Source organism: Eptatretus burgeri, chromosome 6 (assembly GCF_056783735.1).
Source record: "Eptatretus burgeri isolate ZD-2024b chromosome 6, Ebu_testis_v1, whole genome shotgun sequence".
Lineage (NCBI taxonomy): Eukaryota > Metazoa > Chordata > Myxini > Myxiniformes > Myxinidae > Eptatretus > Eptatretus burgeri.
Window position 1 is genome coordinate 80,538,263 of NC_140966.1, and position 15,885 is coordinate 80,554,147.

General features: G+C 43.0%; 1 pseudogene; it reads right to left on the bottom strand.

Moving 5' to 3' along the window:
* Positions 1-327: 327 nt before the first annotated feature.
* Positions 328-1,337, bottom strand: LOC147025154 (protein FAM200C-like; annotated as a pseudogene).
* Positions 1,338-15,885: the final 14,548 nt, after the last annotated feature.

Sequence of the window (15,885 nt, forward strand, 5' to 3'; positions counted from 1 at the left end):
ATAAATGGGGAGATATTTTATCCAAAACTCTTCCAGACTTACGGGTTCAAAATCATCCTTTGCTCTTGAGTCACACTTCAATTCGATAGGTTCTTCTTGCGAAGGATCCATCAACGAATCCACAGCAATGTTGAATAGATTTTGCACCAATTTCCAAACAGAATTATCCAAGGTGGCATCTGGAAAATAGAGCATGAACTCCTCAGCAAGGCAATTCAGATATGCCATAATGTTGTTCTTTTGATCCAGGTCATGCTGATCAAGATCTTCCATTTCAGCAAGGAGTTTGTTGAGATGAGGTTACAACGGAAAGTTTCCAGCTTGTCATCAGTGCTTCCAAAGCTGAATTTTCTCCATGAAATCTCTAATTGCAAAATAGCAGGCAATGGTGTTTGCGTTTCTTCCCTGTAGCTTCAAATTGAGGTTGTTTATAGCCTCAAAAAGTCCATAAGTTACATCAATGAAAGCTGAAACGTTTAGTCTGTGAATGCACCATACAATTCTTCTTTTTTCTGGCCTTGTAGAAAATTTTTCACTTCATGCTTGAGTTTGTCGAGTCGACTCAGCATATTTCCTTTTGAGAGCCAGCGGACTTCTCTGTGAAACAAGAGAGCTTTATGATGAGCTCCCAAATTTGCACAAAGAGCTGCAAAAAGCCTCATATTTGAAGCACTCTTCTTCACAAAATTGACAACTTTTATTTCCAAATTCAGTGACTTACGCAGGTCATCAGGAAGGGTCTCAGCAGCCAAGGCTTGTCTGTGGATGACACAGTGAGTCCCAGTTATAGCTTCATTCTTTTCCTTGGCCAATGTGATAGATCGAGAATGAGAAACGAGCATTGCTGGGGCACCTTCAGTGCAAACGCCAACTAGCTTTTCCCATGAAAGACCATTTTCTTGGAAAAAGTCAGAAACTGCTGCCAAAACGTGGGAAGCCTTTGATGTAGTCTCCAGTGCTTTTGAGAAAAGCATTTCTTCTTTCACAGCTCCATCATCCACAAATAGAGAATAAATGAGCAACTGGCAGCATTGGGCCACATCAGTGGTTTCATTGCACTGAATTGCAAAAAAACACGATGCTTTTATTTTTTTTCCAAAACTTGTCTTTTTATGTCCTCTGCAAGTTCATCAATGCGATGCTTCACTGTGCTATCAAACAGCAAAATTTTTGATTTTTTTTTTCTGGCTTTTGGCACCAAGCACAATATTTGCATCACTCAACAAGCATGGTTTCACGAGTGTCTCTCCATCCTCTGAGCTTACTTTACTTTGACAATAAGTAGTGGCAGCCCGAAGGTGCTTCCACCAGTTTGACTGTCTCTTGCTGAAAAGCATTGGTAGCGTCCAGCTTTATGCGTTTCAAGCATTAAAGTTGGCAGTGAGAACTCTTTTGGCTTGTCTTTCAATGCCTCATGGTTTGTCTTCAAATGCTGCTCCAGACAGCCAGGTCTCTTGGCATCATTGCTGAGAACTGCATGGCATATGATGCACTGAGAGAGGTCAATCCCATTTTTTCCTATGATGGTGAAGCTAAACTTGATATACCCTTCATCATATCACCTTTTCTTTGTTGCAGACATTTCTGGCTTGATTCTTTCTTTGGCCAAGAAATAGATCAAGAAAACCCTCTCAAAACACGAGTTAAATGTTCGCTTACTCACCCTTATGCATCACCACCCAGATAACTTAACATAAACAATGACTCGCTGCCTGTTTTGGCTGTTCTTCCACAGGTAATATTCCAGTATGGAATGTAAAAAAACACGATGATTTTATGACGCTGCCATGGCACTGCAGTCGGACACGATGCCGCCATGGCCACTGCCCGCTGTGGATCCGACACGAATTCAGAGATGATTGAAGAACATGAGCGCACAGCTCCTTCCGGCTTTAAGTCCAGACGGGAAGTTCTGGGAGTAGGTCCCACCGGCTTTACGAAGAGAAAAAGTCAATCCAGCAAGGTGAATTGCATGGGAGATGCTGATGCCGTAATTGCTATACCAAGAATGATTCCAACATCCTCTTCCCACCACCTAAGAAAGGGAAAACCAAGCTTCTACAGACTACAGTGCAACACTTCTAGTAAATCAGACACTAAATACTATAATACCGAATATATTTGTTCGGTATAACATGCAAAAACCGGAGTAAAGCAGTAAGAACTAGAAGGGCACTCGGTAGAGCACATACCTCCGCCCCGCAATACCTGATCCACGAAAACATATTGGGCCCAAGAAAGTTTTGAAATGGCATGCTAGATATCGTTTTGGCCCTATCTCTCAATGGTGAAGAATCATTTTAGAAATTAAATAATTCTCGTATCCAGATCCTGATTCGGATCTTCATCAAAATTGAATCAATTCATCCTCATCACACAAACAACAGGTTGGGTGTGTGACACAAAAATATTTGATTTTTCTGAAGATCTGGATGCGGATGCAGATACTACAATTTCTTCAATGATTCTTCTCCATTGAGAGAGCGGGCCAAAAACGATAACACCACGACATCTCAAAACGTTATGGATGGATTCGGACAAAAGTTGGCGGACAATTTGGGTGTGCGACAAGGACAAATTGATTCACGATTGGTGAATATCCAAATCTGCATCCGGATACGAAAATATTTTTTAATTTTTAAAGCGATTCTTCACCATTTAGAGGGAGGACCAAAAACAATACATCGCCTTATGTTTATCTTCAAATGCCTCATGGTTTGTGGATGAGTTCGGGTTATGACACAATTGGGTGGATGAGTTTGTTCGGTAACAAGAACAAGTCGATTATATTTTGGTTGAAGTCCGGATTTAGATTTGGCCTATCAGTGGGATACAAAACATAAACTGTTCAGCTTGGCAGAGGTATGTGCTCTACAAAGTGCTGTTCTAGTTACCTCTGCCACCGAAGGTGGACGGAAGTTGATTTTACAAAATAAATACCAACCTGGTGATGAACAAGACAACAAAACCTGGACAGATCTGGCGCACAAGGACAGAAAAATGGGGAAGGTAGACACAAAAACTCAAACTTATATCCAAAAGGAAATAAAGCCTAACCCAACTATTGTGCCAAAATACTGGACTCACACAAGGAACAAAGGGCAAGTGAGGGCTTGAGCAGGCAAAAAACTGATGGTGGCTGCAGGTCACTGGCATACAGGTGAAGTGTAGCTCAGCATGGCAGAAGCAATGTGGTGGTAGCTCGGATAGGAGAAGAAGGCAGCCAAGCAGAGGTAAGGAGAGAGATGTTGTTCTCCTGAAGGTCCAGTTCCAACCGGCAAGCGCAAGTGCAACTATGGCCCTCAAAAACTTTGGGACCACTTCATGCACTGCGGGTCCCACTCATTGGCTGCCCACTTCTGGGCCGTCACACCCCACAATGCTTTTCCAATAAAAAGTCTCTTGCCCCTCTCCAGGGCTCGACAGCCCACTTCACCACCATGTCTTGTGATGTGCTGGCCAAACGTTCCATGATGGTTTCCCTCTAAAGTGTGCAATGCTTTCTCATTCCTTTCCTGCCCACAAGTCATCCTCCTGGCCTCGCCTGAAAATATGAGGTTTTACACAACAAAGGATGTAGCAAAATTCTGGAATCAAAGGCTTTTATTCCAGCAAATGTTCAAATTGTAATCCGTGGTGTGCTTTGCAGTTTTAAACTCGGCATTTCATTGGATGTTGGCAATGGAATTCTTGACAAGTTTCTATTTGGCTTAAACCTTCGGCAAGTAAGAGGACCAGTTCAGCTTTGTCTTACATAGTGTAATCCATTTTCATAGGTTCTAACCTGAAAAAGAAAATCTGAGATTCCAGAATTTTGTGACACACTGTACTTATCTTACTCCATAATTTAGACTCACTGCCTCCTTCCTCAGTGCACATTTTATGATACGACTTACTTCTAGACAAATAGCTGACAGGATATAATCCAAAGGCACTTCATCACCTGATCCATACTAAGGCCTTACCGCAATGCAGTGATAGATACCCCCCCCCCCCGCCCTCTTTCATGTAGCCTAGCCACTTCCCTGAACATAAGGCTCCTGCCAAAGTTCTCCTCAGAACCCAAGATTCAGACCTGAGCACTTTCTGTCACACACCTCTCAAAGTCGAGAGGGCTGTGGGAAGGGAGCCACAACTAGCCTTATCCCTATTTTTTCTAATTCTCCACCTCATTTTGTTTTATAGCGAACGCAGTGAGCTACATACTTAACGCGTGCACGTGAGAGAATAGGAAACAACAACAACAACACAATTGCCCTGGCTATTTGGAATCCGTGTCGTTAGCAAAGACGTTTTGCTTCCGGTTGTTGTTAAACGCTGCGCGGTGTATAAACACGATTGGGTTTTATTTCTATCTTGTGAATATTACTTAACGCGTGCACATGAGAGAATAGGAAACAACAAAAACAACACAATACCCTGGCAATTGTGAATCCGTGTCGTTGGCTTTGACCATTTTCCTTCCGTTTTTTTTTTTGCTTCTGTTTTTTTTTTGTTTCTGGTTTTTGTCATGGGGAATGATGCATACTGGGAGATCATGATCAGAAGTGTTTATTTATTTATTCAATTATTTTTTTTCCCCAAAGTTAATTTTATACTTCCGAAAGTGATTTTTTTTCATGACAGGAAGTGTTTATTTTGTATTTAACATTACCGGGAGTGATTTTGAAACTCTTTCCGGAACTTTTAATTTCTTTTATTCTTGACCTGAAGTGATCGTTTATTTATTTATTCAATTATTTTTTTCCCAAAGTTAATTTTAATAAAGATATCTCCCGCATCATCAAAAAATATTTTTTAATCGTGATTTGCATTATTTGATCGCTGATCCCGAATCCAGGCCGAAGTAACCGGAAATTGCGTCAAAATCATCAGCTGTGCGGCGCTTACACGTACCACGTTATAGTTGGCAAGTATACAGTTGTGAACAAGTTATAGGTAAAGTCAGAAGCGAATGTAAGAAGAATTCTACGTTTCACTTCTCGGCTTTGCCTATTCCTTATTAATTAACAATCATTAATGTACAATAATTAACCTCCACCATCAAAGATGGACGGAGGTGACTGTTTTCACCCCTGTCTGTTTGTTTGTTTGTTTGTGAACAGTATTACGGAAAAACTCCTTCACGGATTTCGACGAAACTTGGTGGGGTGATTAGGTATGGTCCAAGGATCATGCCGTTAGATTTTGGACTTGGTCCAAAGTCCAATATGGCCGCTATGGCGGCCATTTTGGAAAAAATATTTGAATTTCTGTTTTTGCATTTCTACATGTTTTAAGTGATTTCCAACCAAAAAAAAAAAATTGTTCGAGAAAAAAACAAATTTTGCACTTTTTTTTTCAAAAAAATTTCGATTTTTTTTTTTTTTGGCATTTCTACATGCGCGTCGATCTAATTTAGTTTATTCAATCGTGGTTCAGTAGAGTCTGATCCGTTTTGACCTACAATGAATAGGATATCAGGTTCACTTAAGTGACCCAGCAGTATTGGCGGCGGAGGTTTTGCACTCTACCAAGTGCTCCCCCTCTAGTTCTGAAATATATAAATGTTTATTTTTCTTCTCCCACCCAATGATCTTCAAGGTGGTGTCCTCGTGGTGCCGTGTGGGGAGAAGACAAAAACACAAAACACATGCAGGCATACCTTATCAGACAATTTCACTTCACCATTTACAAATCAATACTCACTTCTATTGCAAACCACATGCCTGGTAGATGTCATCTGATACAGCTATCAGCTAAGCCCAAAACCCAATTGCAAAGCTACCGAACAAATTTCACAGACTACCTGCCCTTCAGAGCACATATCAAGTTGCATGTGACCGAGTGGAACATTCTCATGCACAGAGCACAGTATCCATTCACATTTCAATCATCGCTATACATCCTAGCAAGGCCATGGCTTTCAATTACCTGCAGATGTGGCCTCAACTCGGCAGCAGGGAGGTCCAATGATGTGGTGGCAGGGGTGTGGCAGTGTGTGCGTGCCTGCAGTACAAAGTCCCACTTTGATGAAAATCCTGGGCTCCCTCCCCATCCATCTCGTTCCTCAGCTCCACAACAGCTCCCTTTGCTGTACACACCACCAGAGGAGAGTCACCCAAATGGTTCTCCAAGGCCGATCCATGATTACCAGAGGTCTTTCAGCCTGTGGCCAACTGGTCCATTCATCACCAGGGGCCTTCTACCTCTTGGCAGGTTTTCCATTTCTAGTCACTTCCAAGACTACCAGGGGTGAGGCATTGTGGAGCATCAGGCTTCACGTTCTACATCAAAACCCGATATTCCTGTGGACATGCACCACTTCCCCACCCACAAACTTTACATACAATCATCATTCCCCAACTGCCATTCATTCTACCTACACCTGCAGTCCATGCTATAGGATGTGTTCCTACCTGCCATGGCCTGAATACAAACTAAATCATTGCAATAAAATGGAACAACAACCGATGGTGATATTCTTTATTCACAAACAATCACATTTATCCCTCCAGCCAGTCCACATATTTGACTCTCATAGCCACTATTTCCTGTCACCCACACCAATTCCCCGATTCATCTGCATACCCAAAATACAAAGCATGGTGAGTTGAGACACCGGGGAAAGGTAAATTTCCTTTTTCCAATTACCACTGGGAAGTTGTCCAACATCGGCAGCGCCTCTTCCAGCCAATCTCCTCATTTCACATTGTCTGTCAACCCATGACTCTCTTCCAAACCGAGAGGCCATTAATCACAGTAGACTATCTGTGGAAAGTTAAGCGGGCTTCTCTGGTCCTTTCCCAATCATTTCAATTTAACTCTTTAACTTTTCACAGATGCTGTAGTGGGTTATCAGCTGGTGCTACTCAAACTCAGGTCCATGGGGTTTGACCACCATCCATAGAATAGTCAAACATGGTAGGTCTCCCCATGCTTGCTGTCTAAAGGGGTATAAAGGTCAAAAGGGTCTTCATGTGTCAGGGGCCTAAAGGGGCTTAAAGGGTCATGAGGGGTCTAAAGGGCGAAAGGATACGTTCCAAAACTAGTTAGGTTCGAAGGGGTCTATAGGGTCTAATAAGTGTACAAAGGGATATAAAGGATGTAAATGTCTAAGGTCTAAGGGGTTCAAAGGGTCTGAAGATCTAAAGGGTCAATAGGTCTAAGCAGTCTAATGGATCTAGAGGATCCAAAAGTGTTGAAGGGATCTAAAGTGTCTCAAAGGGTCTTAATGATCTTAAGGGGTCTAATAGCTGAAAGGGTCTATGGGGTCAAAAGGGTACATTCCAAGAGAAGTTGAGGTCGAAAGGTCTATAGGGTCTTAAGGGGTCTAAAGGGTGGAAAGTGTTGATAGTGTCTTGAAAAGACGTCAAGGATTAAAGGACAAAAAAGGACTGAGAAAGGACTGTCCCCTCCCTGCCGCCCCCTCCCCCCCCCCCCCCCCACACACACCTCAACTCTCTGTCCTCCTCTCCCCTTTTCTTTCCCGTTCTTCAAAGCAAGAGGGTATTAATGACAATTAAAAGGTTAAATTAAATTATGATGAAGACCAAATGAAATTATGAGGTTAAATTTAGAGGTTTAAATTAAACAAGGAAACATCCCGTTATATGACAGAATATCATGATATGTGATGGACATTCAAATATGGACAACATTTTGAGTGAATTATCTCATTATCTCACCACCTGGATGGAAATTTAAAAAAAGGGTTCCATTAATCTTCACGTATGAACATCATGAATCATCATGCCAGTTTCAAAACAATTGATTGAGTCACCTCAGAGGAGTAAAGAAACAAGTTCGAATGAGCTAAGATCCTCGTCCTCTTAATGATGACGTGATATGACGTCATTGTGATGTATCAGGTTTGCGATAAATTATCTGTGCTAATGCCCGGCTTGATTCCCGCAAACAAAATTCAAACAGCTTGCCTAGTTTCGGAGATAATGGTTTAGGCGATTTCCATTAGCGGCGATATGACATCAACTTTTTTTCTTGGAAGAATTTCCAAAATCGGAGATGGTTACTGGCTGCGCGTGGGCTTTCTGCATATACATGGCAAGTTTCACGAAGATCCGATGAAATCTCTGGGTTGTGAAACAAAAAAATGTCAAAAAATTGGAATGACGTCATAAAAATTGATATGACGTCATAGTGATGCATCATATGTGCGGTAATTAATCTCTGCTAATGCCCTCTTCGATTCCCGCAAACAGAATTCAAAAAGCTTGCCTGGTTTCGGAGATAATTTTTTTGGGCGATTTCCATTAGCAGAGATATTTTGACGTCATAACTTTTTTTCTTGGAGGAATTTTCAAAATCAGAGATCGTTACTGTCTGTGCAGGGTATTTTTACATATATATGCTAAGTTTCAGGAAGTTTTGATGAAAACTGTAGGCTGTGAAACAAAAAAGTCCACAAGAACAGCAACGTGAGTAAGACTTAGAGATCCTCCACGAGGATCTAAAAAACAAAAAAATGTTAATGGACCCATTGCCGTAAGGAAGGACTGACTGACTAACTCATTGGCTGAAAGACATCATTATGGCTGTAATAGTTCTTCTTGACATCATCGTAAATAAATTAAAAATATTTCTGGAATATAAAAAATTGCAAAAATTGTCAATAAACTGTATTATTACAATTGCACTGTTACATATTATTGTAGGCACGCGGGTTCGTTCCAGTATCATTGTGTGAACCCGGTGCATAACTGCAATGTGACCATAATGGCTAGCTTGTCTTTCCGCTGCTGATACCATGCCGAGAAGACTGTCAAATCAGCCAGGTGTTCCTCTAATTGGTAGTGTGTGCCTCGTCTACAATTAACGGTTAGCAAGCCGAGAGACATACGACACAAACTAGGTACATGGCATTAATAGCCATTGCCAATTGAACCCCAATGGACTTTCCTGATTGCCAGAGTGACCACAGTGACACAAATTCACTCCGACACCAGATATCATGGAGTACAGTAATACTCCATATAGATGGATAATATGGGGGAAAAATGGCCACCCATTAAAATATGTCCACAATAATAGTCTTGTAAACTCTGAAAAAGTGAAGTCATAAGCATTTAAAAGCCATACCTTTAATTCTTGAGCGTTTTCTGAACTAACAAGACTTAAAAGACGCCAGACTACATCTCTAAAGTACCACAATGAGAGATCGCTAAATCGCCAATTTGTACTTCTTCTTCCCCTCTAAAACAATGTCCAACTGTAGCCTGACCTAACTCAATAACTGTTGAAGCCATGATGGTGATTCCAATGCGAGGAAGTTACTTTGTCTCTGGGCTAGTGAACACAACCCAAAATTAAAAAATATATGAAACATTAATCGTTTTCTTACGAAAATAAATCCAACGTAAATGTGGACTCAACCGAACCAGGCCAGGATCATGGGAGGGGGAGAAATGGACACTGGAAAGAACCATTCCCATAGTGATACATATTCAAACTATCGCCCAAAACAACTGAAAGAACTATTAAAACAATTTAATAACACACAGTAGATGGGTTTAATCCATCCCAAAATAATGAAATGTATAAAACATTAAGCATTTTATTATTTTTAAACGATAATCGCATTGACATTTCAGAACATGATATGTCGTAAGCAACACAGTGGACTGAGCCAAAAGCCGGGATTGAGGGAGGAGACATCGAATGTACCATAAGCCGAATTTAATAATATCGATGGATTTAATCCATCGCAAAATAACAAAATATATGTTCATTAAGCATTTTATTCCTTGAAAAAATTGAATGCAAAAATAATATTTTTTTCAAGATAAATTAAACATGAGAAAGCAAAAGCTGTCCGCATCAGCTTTAGGGATATGAATAAAATTTGGCAGTGTGAGGAGCAAGAGGGGGAGATTGTTCATGTGATATTCACTACAGCCTATTTAGATGCTGAATACTGAATAACATATCACAACACGCAAAGAAGAAGATCAAAATATAAATGCAAAATGCAAAGCCCGTCCACATTCAAAATGTTTCGCCTTTTATATTCAGATGTCTTCATTTTTTTGACGGGCACAGGCAGGGCAATACTGAGCTTGAGCGACTTTTATATAAGGTTGAAGCATTTTATGAAAACAAATTGAGCACACAAATCGACCCCACCCTCTCCCCCCCCCCCCCGGAAGGTAATTTGATTTTTATGAGGACAAATAAGCCCGAAATCAGGATGGGCAGCTCCGTTTGATGCTTAATTGATGTTGGCATGTAATCCTTGTCTGCTTGACAGAGATGCCGGGCTGAGGCCTCCAGGTTGGAGGTGATGTCTTGGTGCAGGACTTTATGTCAATTGGAGATCGGGGGAGTGCTCGTCCGGTCAGGTCAGGAATGGGAGCATGTGCCAGAGCAGCACGTCGCTGCATCCACTTTCTGCCGGTAATCCAGTGGCCTGGCCATCCTCCAGGCAGATGCCAAGCCCATCTCCAACTCTTTGAGATGCCAATGAACCTGCTGCAACATGAGGCATGTGATCGGCCCATTGGCTGCCTCCACTCATGAGGCTCCCTCGATGAGAGAATGCGGTGAGCAGGTTCAGGGTCAGGAAAATGAGCCATATGTCCATACAACCGCAGTTGATGCTCATGGACTATGGAGGAAACAAATTTCATTTGAGTCTCTCTCTCAGCAACCACTTGTTGGACAAAAAGTCTGACCAGTGATAGCCAAGGATTGTATGAAGAGACCTGGTCCCAAAGGAATGAAGTCTCCATCTCAGATCCCTAGTCAGAGTCCAAGTTTCACATCCGTAGAGCATGATGGAAGCACAAAGGAGCTGAAGACTCGGACTTCCGTCCTCCTGCACGGGTACCGGCAGCGCCACACCCCATGATTCAGTGAATCCATGACTCCCCAGGCCAGAACCAGATGTCTATTAACCTCTGGGTCACAGCCAGCAGAGACATGAATATCACTGCCAAGGGAAGTGAATCTCTCTGTGACCTCAACAACCTCACCACAAACAGGTATAGACAAGAGAGCAACATCCAATATGTCATTGAAAGCCTGGATCTTCATTGTAACCCAGAAAACCCATAATCCCAGTGGCTCCGACTCCTCATTCAGCACCGTCAGGAACTCCAAAGGATATCCAGAGTCTCCATAAAGATGACTGCATCATCTGCGAAATCAACATCAGAGATCTTGACATTCCCAAATGATGCACTGCAGCTTGATCTCTCTGACATCCTCCCCAGAATCCAGTCCAAACAAGCGCTAAAAAGTGTGGGAAGGACACACCCTGATGAACTCCAGTACCAACTGTAAGTAAAGGCCCGGTCACACCTTGACGTTTTAGCCAACGTATGCCGATTTTTGAATTTTTTTTTCTAAAACGCTGGCACACGTTGAATACGTTATGGGTAAGTTTTGATAACATTGAGAGCATGCTGAAAAACACTGCCATACGTCGTTGTACGCTGCCTTTAAACGTTGTACTTTTTGGTTGTCCTCAAATTTTTTCATGCTTGAAATTTCACGACGTATGCCGGCGTATGACTCACACGTTCCGCTACGCTGGCCACAAGTTGTATGCACGGTCTGTGATCGTTGACAGACGTCAACACATGCTACTTGTAAGTTAATCTTAAGTTGAGACACGCCGAGGTAATGTTTAGCGTACCCGAAACTTATTTCTAACCTATGATTAATGTGTTGTTGGCACGTTACGCGATCGTTGCCACACGTCGATAGACGTTACTTTTAAGTTACTCATAGGCTGAAAGACGTCGTTATAATGGATCGTCCTTGCGTCAGCGTTCACGGCCACGGCCAGGACACTTATTTGTAGCATTCTTCAAACTTTTCTTCGGCATGACGAGGATGTTCACACTTCGATGTCTAGCTTGGCTATGATTCCAATTGTCCATCGGCAACGTCTATTTAAAATAGTCGAGTTTGAGCGTTTTAACACGTTCAGAAGAAACGCTTCAAATTTCCAAACCCCAGCGTCAAAAAACAAAGGCGAGTGACAGCAATTTAAATCGTTCATTGTAAACAATGAAAATAGTTGAGTGGTACCGTTTAAAAGTCGTTGAGTGTTAAAAAAAATCCAATTGTTGAGCGCAAGCGTCTACTTTCAATAGTGGGGTTTCAGCGATTTAGCACGTTCAATAGAAACGATTAAAATTTCCGAGCGCCAGCGTCAAAAAACAAAGGCGAGTGACAGCAATTTAAATCGTTCATTGTAAACAATGAAAATAGCTGAGTGGTACCGTTTAAATGTCGTTGAGTGTAAAAAAAATCCAATTGTTGAGCGCAAGCATCTACTTTCAAAAGTGGAGATGCAGCCATTTAAATCGTTGAGTGGCAGCCTATGAATAGCAAACCCCACGTCACGGCAAAGATAAACTGCCGCACGATATGGATAAGTTAGGCTATCATTGGGCATAGTTTGTGAACGCCGGCAACACGATAATTATTCGTTAGTATATCGTATCTATAAGTAATCAAAGCGCTCTATGCACATTATTAGTTCATTGTGCATTTGTCCAACCCGTTATGAATAGACCTAAATCGTAAAAACAAGCTATAGCTCATTGTTGAAAAAGCCCCATAAAAAATTAGCCGCGAAGAACTTCGAACAATGGTGAAAAGATGTCTCCTACCCGTGGACACGCGGACGCAAGGACGATCCATCATAACCCACACCCTCCCCCTCACACTCACCTACTACTGCCAACATGAACAAACTACTACTAATACTAATACTGATACTGTTACTGCTGATATGGACATCGACTCAAAAAGGACTCGAAAACACTGTTGGGTTCCCCTTTTATGAGCAGCATTTTTATATACCAATTCCCAAAACCGCTGGGAACACGTCTTTATATGGCAGTTAGTTGTAAGCTAGAAACACGTTAATTTATTTATTTTTGTCGACCGGAAGACGTCATTGGAATACGTCTACATACGTCGATGTGTGTTGGGACTACGTAAAGAATTGGTTCAAAGCACGTCAAACATAAGTTAGAAATAAGTTTCGCGTAAAAAATACATTACCGCGACGTGTTTCGACTTATGAGTATCTTATAAGTAGCCTTTGTGGACGTGTGTAAGCGTCCACATATCGTGTGTAAAACTTATCCCCATCGCATGCGGAACGTGTGTCATACGCCGAGTACGTCGTAAAATTTTGAACATGTTTAAAATTTCTTGACGTACTCTACTTACTACGATGTATGATAGCGTACTTTAAGGCCCGGTCACACCTTGACGTTTTAGCCAGCGATGGCAACGTATTAAAATGTATCTAAAACGCTGGCTTACGTTGAACTTTTGATGTTTTTTTTTTTAAAGATTCGGACGTATTCATAGCGACTTGGTCTTATGTATAACGCATTGGTAACGGACACAGAACGTTTCATTGTGTTATAGATAACTTATACCAACGAATGCTGAACCTGTTGTCGGCCTACACAACCGGTGCCCAACGATAGTCTAACTTCGGCATAGCGCGTTGCACGCATCGCCGACGATGTCGTGACGTAGCCTATTAAAAGGCTGACGCACAACGATTCGAATCATAACTGCCGTAGAAATGGAAGTGTCAACATCGCGGTCACACCTTGGCGATCTTGCCAGCGTATGCCGACCGAAGAAAAATGTGTCTAAAACGTTGGGGCACGTCAAATACGGTATGAGTAAGTTTGGTATACGTGAGTAGAACGCTAAAGTACTGTTACGTTTGAGGGATGGGTATGCATTCAAAGGGTAATTAGGATGTTTAATTAGGTATGCCATGCTGTTCGAGTTTACCAGGATCTCGATGTAATAAGTAGTAATTCAGTGGTGATAAGTTGTCTAGTAAATGTTCATTTCTTCAAAGGGGAAATGATAATTGTCACGTAATTAGATAGGGACACGGGATAGGGTAAGTGTGTCTGCGTAAACCCCTTTTGGTATTCTCTGAAGACTGGCCGTGACGTCACAGGACAGTACAGCGGATGGCTCCGCCCCGTGATCACGATTGGCAGAAGGCGACGGCAGTGGGCCAATGGACGGCTCGATTGGAGGTGACGAGGGCAGAAGGATAAAAAGGTTCTGTTCAGGGTCGAAAAGAAGAAGAAGATTACAACCAGAACGCTCGTGTTTTTTTGATGTGGAACCTGTGCTGGCAGAGAGCGTCCTGGTTGCTGTGCTGAGTTGATTGTGCTCTTGATCGTGTCTGGGAGCCTTGCCGAGCCTCGTGCCTCGCTTTGGTTGGCTCTAGGGTTCTGCTGACTCGGAATACGGGGTTGGGCGGCGGGTGGACCTGCCTCCCTCTCCTGCTCGCGGCTTGGCGCGGGAGCTGGTTCCCTGGCGGCTGTGAGTGAACTTGGGCCAGGACCAGGAGGTCGACAGAACCGCGGTTTCTCCTGCCCCCCCCCCCCCCTGGCGAGAGCAAGGCCGGCTCGTCCGGCGCCGATCCTGGGACAGTTGCGTCCACACCACGGTCCAGCCTGACCACCAGAGATAGCTACGTTTTGTGTGTGTGTGTGTGTGTGTGTGTGTGTGTGTGTGTGTGTGTGTGTGTGTGTGTGTGTCTGCTTGGCGCCTTAGAGGGATTGAGAACTGTATATTCATTGGAATTGTCTGTGTTTTTCTCCACGCCCGATCCCACACCATCCCGTCGAATCGCCCTGGATCCCTCTTCTTGCCGAGTCTTGTTATTTCTGGTCAATAGTAAAAAGAATAAACATCATCAACTCAGTGAAAAGTGACTCGTGCCACCTTCCTCGTCCCGTTTGCGGTAGGGCGATTAAAACCGCCGTCTTTGTGTTATATAAAAATAAATCGCCTCCATAGTTTCGGCTCATTCTACGTTGGCGGGACTGTTCAAGTCCCGTAGACATCACATTGGTGTCAGGGTGTTGGATGTTCGAACCCCTCTAAATTATATACCAGGATTAAAATCTCGCCACGAATTGGAATATAAAATTATTACAGAAAAGCGCGCGAGCGCGGGAAAATTTTGGCGGGATTTTTCAAATTTAAATTAATTGGCGGCAAACGGGACTTGTGCACCATGGCGGATGTGCAGATGTTTGAGGAGGAAGGCCACGTGTCTGGCAGCGAGTCGGGGGAAGAGGGGAGAGACGGGGGTAGGGTTGGAACCTCCCCCATTCCGAGCGTGGACCGTGCTTCATCGCCCGTAACGGGGCCGGCAGCACCAGAAACCGGCACGATGTCGATCTGGACAATGTTGGAACGTTTAATGAGTGCAATTACAGCACAGGGGGCAAAAATGATGGCACAGGGGGCACAAATGGAAAATCAATTCGTGACACAGAGGGCAGAAATGACAGATCAATTGAGGGTAATGGGGGTACAGTTGGGTGCACGGATTGATTTAATGAGGGATGAATTGGGGGAAAAGATGGAGAAAATGAAAACTGAGATGCAGGAGTGTGTGGATGTTAAATTGGGAGAAATACAAAGTAAATTCGAGGATAGATTGGAGGAAACAAAGGTAGAAATTACATTGGAGGGGGAAAATATACAAAAAAATTGGTAGATAAAATTGATGCAACGAACATTCGGGTTGATAAAGTGGATGAAAGCCTGGAACGTCATCGTGCCTGTGTGGATGCTCGTATGCAGCTGCAAGTTGAAGAGTGGGGAGAGCTGAGGAAGCAAGGGATGAATTTGGCGGAGGAGGTAAAAGGATTGGAGGCTCGTTTGGACGAACAAGATAAAATTATGAGCCAAGATGAAGTCTTGGATAAAGGCCTGGTAGAGCCGTCTTTTGTAAGTAGAGTGTCCGGGTTGGTTGAGGAGCAGCTACAAACTCGCGACGGAGCCTTGGAGGAGGTTGTGCGGGCCCAGAAGATCCTGCGGGAAGAGGTGAATCGGTCCATTCAACGTTTGGAACAGGAGGCAAAATTGACC